The sequence below is a fragment of the Cupressus sempervirens genome, chromosome 1 (assembly GCF_028749045.1).
Source record: "Cupressus sempervirens isolate cs-2001-9-10 chromosome 1, ASM2874904v1, whole genome shotgun sequence".
NCBI classification, from domain to species: domain Eukaryota; kingdom Viridiplantae; phylum Streptophyta; class Pinopsida; order Cupressales; family Cupressaceae; genus Cupressus; species Cupressus sempervirens.
Window position 1 is genome coordinate 564,572,534 of NC_143118.1, and position 12,153 is coordinate 564,584,686.

The window sequence follows — 12,153 nt, forward strand, 5'->3', positions numbered from 1 at the left end:
TGATGTAGATTAACCAATTAACACAACACCATTCTTCTTTGAATACTAAAATTCCTTATTGCATACATTCAATTTGACTATCAATTAAAGAAAACTTTTAACATTTGATCAGAGGAAACAAAATGAAAGAGACACAATTGATATCACCAAAAGATCAAGTGAACATATAAGCCTTTATTTTAAACTTGAAATACTTCACCACATTGTTACATATGTTGCTAGTGCATACAATTGACAAAATCTAGAGTGACAAAAAAGAATTGACTTCCTTTGATATATAATGTAAAACTTTCTATCCTATGATATGCTATTCTAAATCCAACCCTTATAATTAAAGGCATCAGATTGGTTACATTGTGAAAGAGAATGTCCCTTTGTTTACAAAATTTATAACTAATTAACATATTAAAAACAAACTAAATGTACTTTTAAGCATAACTACAAAATAGAAGGCTTTATGTCACTGACTCTAATTATGATGATTCAATAAAATCATTGCATAGCTTTATGTGTTCAACATATTTGTCATCCTCTTCTAGATCTACATCATTGATAATCTCTCAAGCTTTGACTTTGATCTCAAACACTCTATTTGCATGCTAGGCTTTGTCATTTCCATATCATCATTCCATGTTGCTTCTAGGGGTTCTCTCTGCATCACATGACATGTATTCATCCATCTATCTCGGCTAATGATGTCACCATTTTATCTTAGGCAAGATACAACTCCATGCTCTATCACTAATTCCTCCATTAGTCTAAAAGAAACCTTGAATTCTTGAGAATACATAGTATGATCTCTGACCAGTTTCTCAACCTCCTTTATATCTTTTTCCTCTTTGAGGGTATCTCTTTCTATAAATATTTTTTTATATATCTCATTATGTCTCTAGGTAGATGTTTATACACATTATAAGCATCCAAAACCTAACCTAATTTAACCAAAAATTTCTTGAAATGACTTATAATCTTGGTATTAGTGACCTCCCTTTTAATCATTGAGATATCTTTTAATTTAGCATTTTCCTCTTGGAACCTCTTCAATTTATACTTTAGGGCATCATCGAATTATTGTATCCTTCGTTACATTTGAGGATCTCCTATTTTCAACAAATATTTGTACATAGATTTCCAATTATCTCTTTCAAAAGTAACCTACTTAACACTTACTTGATTGAATAATGCAAGATCTACTTTCATGCTTGCAATTTTTTTTGGGTCTATGACACCAAATTTTAATGTCATTAAATGACCAAATGCCTAATCAAAATCAATGATTTTTGGCCTTTTATGTGGTGGATATAAATCCCAAAGCAGCATATATTTTTCATCCTCAACATATCATGATCCAATAGTAACATCTTTAACTCCTTGCACATCCAACTTCATATCTTGCTTGCTCGACTTGATCAAACTGTCAAAAATATATAATTCACTTAAGTCTGAACCAAGTAGAACCATTAACCCTACCTCATTCAACAATTTTCTCCCTCTTGTCAAAGTCATCCTCTCTCTTAATATCTTCTTTTAAATTTGATGTTAATTCCCACTCATTCTTAGGAGAGATATTAGGGATACTTTGCCTCAACAGTTTAACAATGTATTCATATAGTACAACTATAAATTCTTCGGATTTGATGAAAGCATCATCTTTCACAAATTTTCTAGACTCTAAAATTCTCTCATCCTTCTTGACATCAATCCTCTCTAGGATTTGTAGATCATGTTCCATGGGCTAAAGAACTGGTCTTTCTATAGTTCTAGAAACTTGAATAGGGGAATCTAAAACTCTTTGAATTTCTTCTCTAAATTTCTCCTTGGCTTTCTACCTATGTTATTCTATTTACCTTTCTTTTTCCTCAATATTTTTTTGTACTTCAATCAATTCCATGTTTTTGAAACTTTCTTCATACTCATTTTCATGGTGAATGTAATCACCCAACTTTTGTAATTCTCTACATACATGAATGTACCCTTGTGGATCATAGTGTCTCCAAGAATCCATAGTATACATATGATACTCATTCTGCTATTTTTTTCTATCTTTTCATATGACTTGGTTGAACAAATAGTAAAATCTCCAAATGATAAGGTTGTAGGAAGGAAAAATTACTTTATTCTGCATACCTCCAAAATGCTACTTGCTAGACTCTAACATCTACCTAAAAATCTCCAAATAAGAAATCCTATCTGGCATTGATACAAGCAATCTATTTGGTCTCCCTTCAAATCCAAAAACTCTTAAAAAAGTGAAATAGTCATAAGCATACCAATTTCCCCAATTATGCTTAATCTTCTCACCTAACCCGTTGTCCTTATTTCTTAATAGTATTTTGATGTTAGGGTTGATTAAAGGGAAAGAGTGGTGTCCAAATAGTGTATACAAAGGTTACACAAAGTGATCTTAAAATGTTATATAACAAGAAGCAATGAACCTATAATCCCATATTGACATCCACATTTGAATTGGTTTCATATCCTCATTGGACTCTTAAATTAATCTTTAAACCCTCACCCCATAATCCTTTCATTTTTCCAAAATACAAAAACATATGCATAAATAATGAATAGTGATTAAAGGTGGGGTATTCTGCATCATTACAATTAAAAAAAGTAGTATGAATATTATCAACAACATACTTTACATAATCATAGGGTCTTGGTTCTAGCATTTGCACATCTGATGCTAACATCATAGGGTCAACCTCCATCAAATTAGGTGCTTCCATTCCCCCTACTTTCTCGCATGATTGATAAGTGATATCTAAGTATTTCTCAAACAACTTGACTTTGAAAGGAGGTCCATTTGCTGATGTCAAAGGTTTCTTTTCTATCTCATGCAACATCAACTTCCACTACATGTATGAGATATCTGACAGTTCATATTCATTTTTCAATTCAGTCAAAGACAATTTCTTTGTCAAGCTATTAGTGAGTCTAAATTATTTATTCAAGGATTCAATACATACTTCCATGAATTTTTCCCCATCTTTTCCACATATACATCTATTGTCAACATTATATTTTTCCATAATGACCTTAAGCAACTCCATGTTCAAGAATACATTCGCCACTATCAATTTTCCCAATTTCATCTCCCAAGGATGATATATTGATTCCTTATGATTTCTTCCCACATAATGATATAGAAACAACTCATAGCCTCTAGTCCAAGTCCAAACATCTCCAACCTCACTGTACTTGTCTTCCGCCAAGCCTAGAGAAGAAAATTTTCCTTTTCTTGATTTGAGGCCTACAAATTCTAATTTAATGAGATCCTTATTCAATTTTTGTGGTGACACCTTATCATCAACTTTCTACTTTTTGTCATCTTACGCCTTCTTAACCTTCTCTACTTTCCTTTTTTGAAAAAAACCAGAGCTCTCCATGACTATTCCTAATACTTTTTTGAATACAAATCTTTTGCAAAGACTTAACAATTTTTTTAACTTTACTATCTTGCTTATGAGAATTTGTGACCATAACACTATAATGATTACCCTTTTATTACAAAATAGGTTGCATTCGTGCATTTACTTTCTACACAAATCGAAACATAAAGCCATTCTTTATCATTGTAGGAGATGAACTAGTTATCAGAAGTCATCTTGTGTACTCCTTTCCTTGCCCAATAAAATATATTCAAACATTCATCATTATAGTTGTTAGCAATATGAACATATGAGTCTCTTGATCATCATAATCAAATTCCTCCAATAGTGAACTATTTTCAACTCTATTCCCATCACTATAATAACAACAATAACACCATCTCTCATCGCTACAATGAAAACCCCTCAACTGTGATCCCTGATACAATTTTTTGTTATTAGGCATGGAAATTGTAAATCTCTATTTTTTTATTCTAGTAGAAAGAATCACTAAAACATATGTCGATATTCCAAAACTCATCATTGATCATTATATCTTCATTACACCAAGTGCAATCAACAATCATACTTACTTTATCGGTACAACATACAATGATAACTATTTAATAATATAGCCTTTCATCACCATATCCTTTAGCAATCACAAAACCCTTATCGCTAATCGCTAAAGCCTTTTTTTCAATACCTTGATTAGTGATGATCACTACAAAATATAGAAATAACATTACTTTATCACTAATCACTATGTCTACAATTTTATTTTCTCAATTACCGATGATCACCACAAGCTATAATGATGACTTCATCTCATTGCTAATCGCCTAGGTCGTGCCTTTGTTTCTTCAATTAGCAATGATCACCATATGATTTAGTGATATCCAAACCTTTATCACTAATCACCAAAAGATTTTTCACTCTCATCGCTTAGTGATAGATTATAATCGCTATAACATACAATGACATCCAAAGACTTATCGCTCATCATCATATCAAAATGACACCTTCTTTGCTCAACAATCAAATGCATCACTATAAAGTATAGCAATAAATCTATCACTCATTGCTATGTCTTATTTGAACCTTCTCCACTCAGCAATGAACCCAATGAATATTTCCTATAGCAACACCATGTTGGACTTCAAACCATTGAAACTCAATCACTATAATGTATCCTGAAATCTAATTTCTTATTACTGTAGCTATAGTGATAACCTTAAAAATATTGATATCTCCATGAATTCAAATGGAATCACAACCTTGATTGATCAATGGATAATGCCACATGATGAGAGAACCCTAGAAGAAACAAGTTCCTCTATTTTGAGCAATAAATAGTCAGTTTCTATCAAACCACAAATAGATGCAGTAAGTGATTTTGTTGTTGTGCCTTTGTGATCTTTGTATATGTATGTATGTATGCATGTATGTATGTATGTATATACATATATATACATATATATGTATATGTGTGTATATTTATGTATGTATGTATATAAAAAAAGAGATCTTGGCACAATAGAAAAATAATAAAACTCTCTCAACAGGTAGCATGGTGATGCAGGAGCATCCTAGGTGTAAGAGCAATCTTGCATCACCTAAAAATATTTTTCATTTTAGTCTTTTCTATTTTAATAAGGATTAGTAGACAAGGTGGTTACTATTTATGGGAACTTTCTATTTTTAGTAAGTTTTTCATACAAGCTCAAAATGTTCTCATTTTCTACATGAAGGTTCATTTTAGAGTTGTAAGACTACCATGAAAATATCATTGCTCTAGCTTAAGTATCATAAAATTATTGCAGATTTTTGGTGGAAAAAATTGAAGAGAAATCTTTAGGCTCACTGTTGGAGGCCTTAGAGTGTTTGGATGAGGTCCAAAAACTCAACAGAAGGGTGCTTGTGCTATTTTGAGCATTTAGATCAAGAGCTGGCATTTCCAAAAAGTGGTTATAATAGCCAATCAAAGCAATTGTTCGTGAGTTATGGCCTTTCAAAATTGGGCTACCTAGAATATCTAAAATAATTGTCAAAGATGTATTTGGTCGACTCTATATGTATTGTTAGGGTCCATCGACCCTAGTTATTAAGTTTCAATGTCTAGAAACTTCTCAGGTGGCACAAAATTGCCTATTTAAGAAAGCCCTAAACATTGTTTATGAAAACTCTGGGTGCTAGTTATGTGGGTTAGCATATTGTACTTGTGAATTATGTAATTCTATATTTTTGGTGCAAATAAGAAGTCCATATTTTGTACTCACATTTTCTGTTGTTTCTTTGTTTCTATTATGTGTTTATGGTATTAAGGGGAGCACCCTTCATCACATGGCCATAGGTATTGTCACAAGATTTTAGAAATAAATGTATAAGGAGTGAGTTAGGGTGTATATAGGTTAACCTTACTTAAACTATAAACTACAACACAAAGGTTGCACTAGGGTATTACAGTATTGTAATTATAGAAGACTGCCTAATTCGACCAAGTTGGTGTATGATGGAAAATATATGTATTACGTGAGTAAAGATCACCAATGGTTATAGGAATATAGCTATATCAAAATAATTAGAAACCAAAACTACATATTCATTAGAGTGTGTAGTTTAAGGGTCTTGATCTCTTGGATATGGGTATGTAGGCAGCCTGGTAGGTGGAGTATGTCTCCAGTATGCAGATGCCTTAGACATAGTTAGGTAGAACTTAACTATTTTAAGACATTATATGTTAACTCATGAGGCTTCTATTTTAAGACATTATATGTACCTATTGTACCTGGCTTTTGAAAATAGAAGGATAAACTTTGCATTTAAACATTAACTTGACTGGTCTATTTAGATCCATTGATTATTGTCACAAGATTTTCAACATAACTATATAAGGGGTGAGTTAGGATGTATATAGGTTAACCTTAGATTAAATATAAACTACAACACAAAGGTTTCTCCAGGCTATTACATTATTGTAATTATAGAAAATTGCCTGATTTGCTCAAGTGGGTGTATGATGGTGAAGAGTTGTATTAGGTGAGTAAAGCTCACCAGTGGTTATAGGAATACAAATACATCAAAACAATTAGAAATTATAACTATATATTCATTAGAGTGAGTAGTTCAAGGGTCTTGATCCCACAAATATAGGTATGTAGGTAGCCTAGTTGGCAGAGTATGCCTCTAGTGTGTAGATGCCTTGGACATAGTTAGGTTTCACTTAACCATGTATGTATGTATGTAACTATTCTCTACTTAACAATTCCATCCACATGGGGGGAGGTGTAATTGAGCTTGCACCTTCTGCAATACTTCATTTCCATTATTTGCACTCTTTGAATCAAAGGTATATAACTTTATCACTTGTAATTATAATTTTTAAATAGTACAAATTAGAATAGTTTCTTATAATTCTATGGTTCTCTTTGTAAGTTTATAAATTTATTGCATTTATGTACATCTTTTTCAAGTTTGATATTTCTCTTTGTCTTGACTCGTAATCCAAGAATAAGTTTTCAAAACACATCCTAACTAATTGGAGATTGAGCCAAAAAATTGTAAGAATGATTACACCAAAAGAGATAGAAAACATGATTGTTGCATGATAATCATCTTTTTATGCTCTTTTTGGTTTAGTTGTCCTTACATTTTATGATTATTAGTGAGAACAAAATTCCAAACTAATTAGGTAGGTGATCTAAAATTAAATCATAATTGGTTAAGGCATGTTTAAATACCTTCTTTCACATGTTATTGAATGTTATGCATTTATGTGCTACTGTTAATGAATGCTAAAGGATGAACTAATGTTAGATGTTAGCTTTAGACATTATGAGATTATTTTATGGACATAATTTTTTTTTACTTCATGTGAATATGAATGAGTCCTATATTTTATTAATCAATGAATGTGAGATCCATCTCTTCTTAGGTACTCTTTCTAGGCTGTTGTATAATGAAAGAACATTGTTTTAAGTTATTATCTATGAATATTTCATATTAATATTGATGTTTATGTCATGTTAATGAATATTTTTATGTGTTAATGAAGTCTTGATTAGCATTGCATATTAATGAATTTTATATCATATCAATGAATGTTATGTGATTGTATTGATTGAATGAATGAATGAAGTATGTAATTAGATGATTATGGGGAATTTATATTGATGTTAGTGGGAGAAAGGTGAGGCTAGATGAGCTTCCACCTTCACATGGTTGGCCTTGTTATGTAGACAATATTAAAGTATTCTCGAAACCAAGTGAAGCTCAAGCTAAGATACCTTCACTAATTAATCAATTTCATCCATTGTAGGTCTAGAATGATGAGATGATACTCTATAGTATAGGTATGAATCTCTAGAGGAAGATTAGGTGGAATTATGATCCACATAGGGATCCTTTGAAGTTCAATTTTGACCCTCCGTAGTGGAATATTGTTGTTGTTCCTATTAATGGTTGGATCTGCAAATTCTTCTAGGAGTTCAAAAGATGTTGATCTTTACTTATTGGTGAGCATATAATTAGTTTTGATATATATTTCTAAATATTGAATATATGAATTAATAGTATTTATTTTAAGTACACATTCACTAGGAAGGTGTTGCAGAGATAGTATTGGATCTATACATCACATGGATGGATAATAGTGGTGTAGCGCTAGAAATATTTTTCCAAGGTTATGTGTTGATAATTATTCTTTGCTTATATTCTTTGTGGAAATGTTTGCAATTAGCTTCTATCCCACCTTTCACTTGTGACCTCACAATAGGGTATTAGTACCTCTTGTAATGGTTATAATTGATGGGTGATTATGATGATCATTTGAGCAATACAAAAGGTGATAATCTTGACATGCTTGCTAATTGATATTTCATGGTTAAAATTACCATTTATTGCAGATTAGTTTGGTTGGTTATCTCCTCAGTGATAATAATTGTTAGATGATCATATTTCTTGTCTTATCATGTCGCTTTCTAACTTTATTATCTCATCTTTATATGGTTGATGATAAGGATTTGTATTCATATGTGATCAATGGATGGATGCTATGATGTGACAACATTGGGTAAAATTTGTGCAGAAGTAAGTTATCATGTGTACTTATCAATTATTAGCTATTATGGATTTATTTGGATGGAAATAACTTTATTGATTTTGTTGAGAATGACTCAAAAACCAAGATGTTATCTAAGAGAGTGTGAAATTGAGAAGAAACCCACAAAAAAAAAAAAAACATAATGAAAGAGAACAACTTTATATTTTGTCATAATGAAAATATAAACCTATATTATTTTCTATTACAAGTAAAGTCCATTAAATTTCTTCTAATGAACTGTAGACTTATTTTACTTTTCAAACAAATACATGAGAGAAAGTTTACAACCAAGCTATTTATTTTAAGAAAACTATCAAATATATTGGTGAGTCGATGACTAATTTGGAATCTAAAACATCATAAATGGTATGACTTTGTTCCATTATTATTGAATTTTCCATCATCAAGTTTGTAGGAGTTGATCAAATTGAACTGCACAGCTCGCCAAGATCATCTACATGCAAATAACCTATTGAAGGGAAACCAAGAAGGAAGAGGTAGAGCTTGGAAAAACCCTAAACATACTTGAGAGAGAAAATATTGCAAACAAGAAAAATGTATTTACAATGAAAATGAGATGAGAAAATAGAATGAGAGAGCCTGAATATAAAGGCCTTATGGAAGCTTGTAGAACAATCTAGAAAGAGGTAGAAGACAAGGTTGACAACTAAGCACTCATGTGTTGTCAACAACTCCTCACTACAACTATTAACTACATGCATTAACCTAAGTAAGCTTAAGTAAAATAATAAATAATAATAAATTAATTATTTACTCTAACACTACCCCTTAAGTGCAACTTAGGGGAATTCTTTAAGCTCACAAAACTAAGAGAAAATGTAGAATGGGTCTCGGCAACAAGGCCATGTTAGGTACCCATGTACAATGCAAAGAAATGCAACCTCTGAAAATGGAGAAAGAGGGAAAACCTCATGGGAAAAACCATCCCCCAAAAAGAGGTAAGAACCCAGTGAAGGACTAAAGAAGCCTACAAGAGGAATGTCCCATAGAATAGTAACAAAGAGTGATCATGAAGAATGGCATTGGAGCATGAAGAAGCCACAAATTCTATCATAAAAAAGAAACTGCTGATCTAAAGAACCTCTATGGAAGAAGAAGACATGAATTGAGCATTTCTATATTGTAGATGATCCATCTCACCAAAATGCATAAGTAGCTAGCCACTACAATCACCTAGTATATAGGATCAACCACTAAATACATAGCTCACACTATCAAACCATTGAACCAAGGAAGCATTAAAATAACAGAATAACCCTCCTTAATGCAGATAGGGTGAGATGATAGGAAACTGAAAAGGTGAGCCAAAATCTTCCTGTAGAAAGAACCAAGAATGATGAGAGAGTGGAAGAGGTACAAACACCTACAAAGACATGGTCACACTGACGTTGCATGGAGAAAAAAGAGGAAGAGGGCACAAAAATGGCAAACAACTATCCCCCCCATGGTGCTTTATAAAATAGTGCAAGTACAACTATCTCAAAACAATGCTCATGAACCTAAAATGCAAGAGTGGCACTTTATCTCAGTGTGTTTACATAAAGATGCTTACAAATGATAGCTACAATGATAAAAAAATGAAAAAAGCTGATACAAAAGATAGTACAACCCAAAACAAAAGAACCCATGCCATGAAAATGATCCTCAGATTTGGAACACCCAGGATATCCACCATAGAGAAAAAATGCCAAAAACATGATAGAAAGAGTACGGGGGAGAATCTTAAGGAAATGATAGCATTTCTAAAAATATGACAAAACCAACTTTCCAAAAATATAACATTTTCAAAAAATGGACATGGAACACAAAAGATATGCTTGTCGGAGTCAAAAACAAAATTTCAAATGTTAACTGCAAAAATGAGCAATAAAATTGCATCAAAACCTAAAAACATGTGTACCAATGTCTGTCTTGGAACCAAATTTTTGGTGCTTCTTTCAGATTAGAAAAATACCTCCGTATGCTCAAGATATGGCCAAAAAATCACAAGTAGGTCAAAAAGGACCCTAGGGAGCTTGACAGGGGTTTTGATGTAGGGTGACATCATGCTGATGTCAAAAAATTGCTGCAAAAAATTTGTTGGCCTCCAAGCCATAATAGAAAAAAAATGCCACATGGTAGCCACGTGGCAAAATGTTGACGTGGTAGGGTCTATGTGGTAGATGCCAACATGACACCCATGCCACATGGCAGTCGTAGAAGATGCTGATTGTGCTTGAAAGTGGGCCACATGGGCACTATGCAGGTGAGTTGTGAACAAGCAGTGAGGTCACTGGTAGTGGTTTCCACAGGAGTGGCAGACATTGGTGGCACTGTTGGAAGGGATGGTGGGTGGGTGGCTAGTTGGCTGTGGTCGAGGTACGACAGTTTTGTAATTGCACAACCGGCTGTGGTGGCTCTTGGGCTAGGTGTTGATGGTGTGATAGTTGCCCTATGATGGCGTACTGGTGGCCACCCGACTACACCTAAAAAATTGTTTTTTTAATCAAGTCATCCATATGGCTACCTGTAGGGGGCCAAAATTTTATTGAATTGGTTTTTAAATTGTAATTAGTGATAATTATTTAGTAATTCTCCTCTTGTTTTTTTAAATTGATTTTTCCAGTTATGTCTTTCAGGAAGTCTAGTTGTTCACTTTGTGTTTCAACCATTTGAAGAAAGTGCATTTACAATTTTTGTGAAGGCAACACAAGGTGAGCCCTCGTGTCTTTTTGAGAAAGTTATCAACTATTCTATAGATATAGATAGTGGCCAATAAGATTGTATTATCTTTTTATCTTCTTTATTTATGTTTGGCTAGCAAGCAATATAACTATAAAAAATTATCATTATTGTATATCCTTAGATAATTCTGTGTTCATGTTTTATATATATTTTATTTAATACAAAAAATTTAACCTACTCCCTAGAAGACAAATTAAATATTTTAACATCCAGTTGATCATGTTTATACAATATAACAATGATAAAATACTCTTTTTTTATCATAGTCAAATTTTCATGGGGGAATTTAGCTTTAGAACATGTTCTACTCTTGGGCTTAAAGCTTGTCATCATGATTGGTATGTATAGTTTTATGGCAGCATATATGTTGTTGGTCAAGTTTTCACATAATTGCAATATATGATGCATCTTTTGGTATAAATTCTTTTTAAATTTTTTTATTTGAACTTTATATTTCTAATTTTTTGGCAGATACATAATGAATATTGTTCATATGAAAAATTGCACTTTGTATCTCATTTTCATGATTGATGAAGTTGTTCTTTATATCATCTTTCAATATTTTATGTTAGAGTATGCAGTCAAGCTAAAATGGTAGAATCTATTATTGTAAATTAGAGGAATAATTATATTATTATAGAAACAATGGAAGTTTTATCACCATGTTGAGATATTTTGAATGTTTTTAAACTTATAGTTCATATGGGGTTTCATATTTTAGGACTTTTCTTCATCACATTTGGCCAAGTGGAATGTTTTATTTCTTGTACTATTAATTGACCAAAAAGAGGGAGGAACAAATACATTATCCATGGGTTGTGCCCTACTTGAAAGTGTGAAACAATGTTTAATTCTCCTACATCCATGTTTCCATGTAGGTAAAAAACTATACATTGCAAAATTACCCCCAAGAAAGAACAAACCTTCAAGCAACCT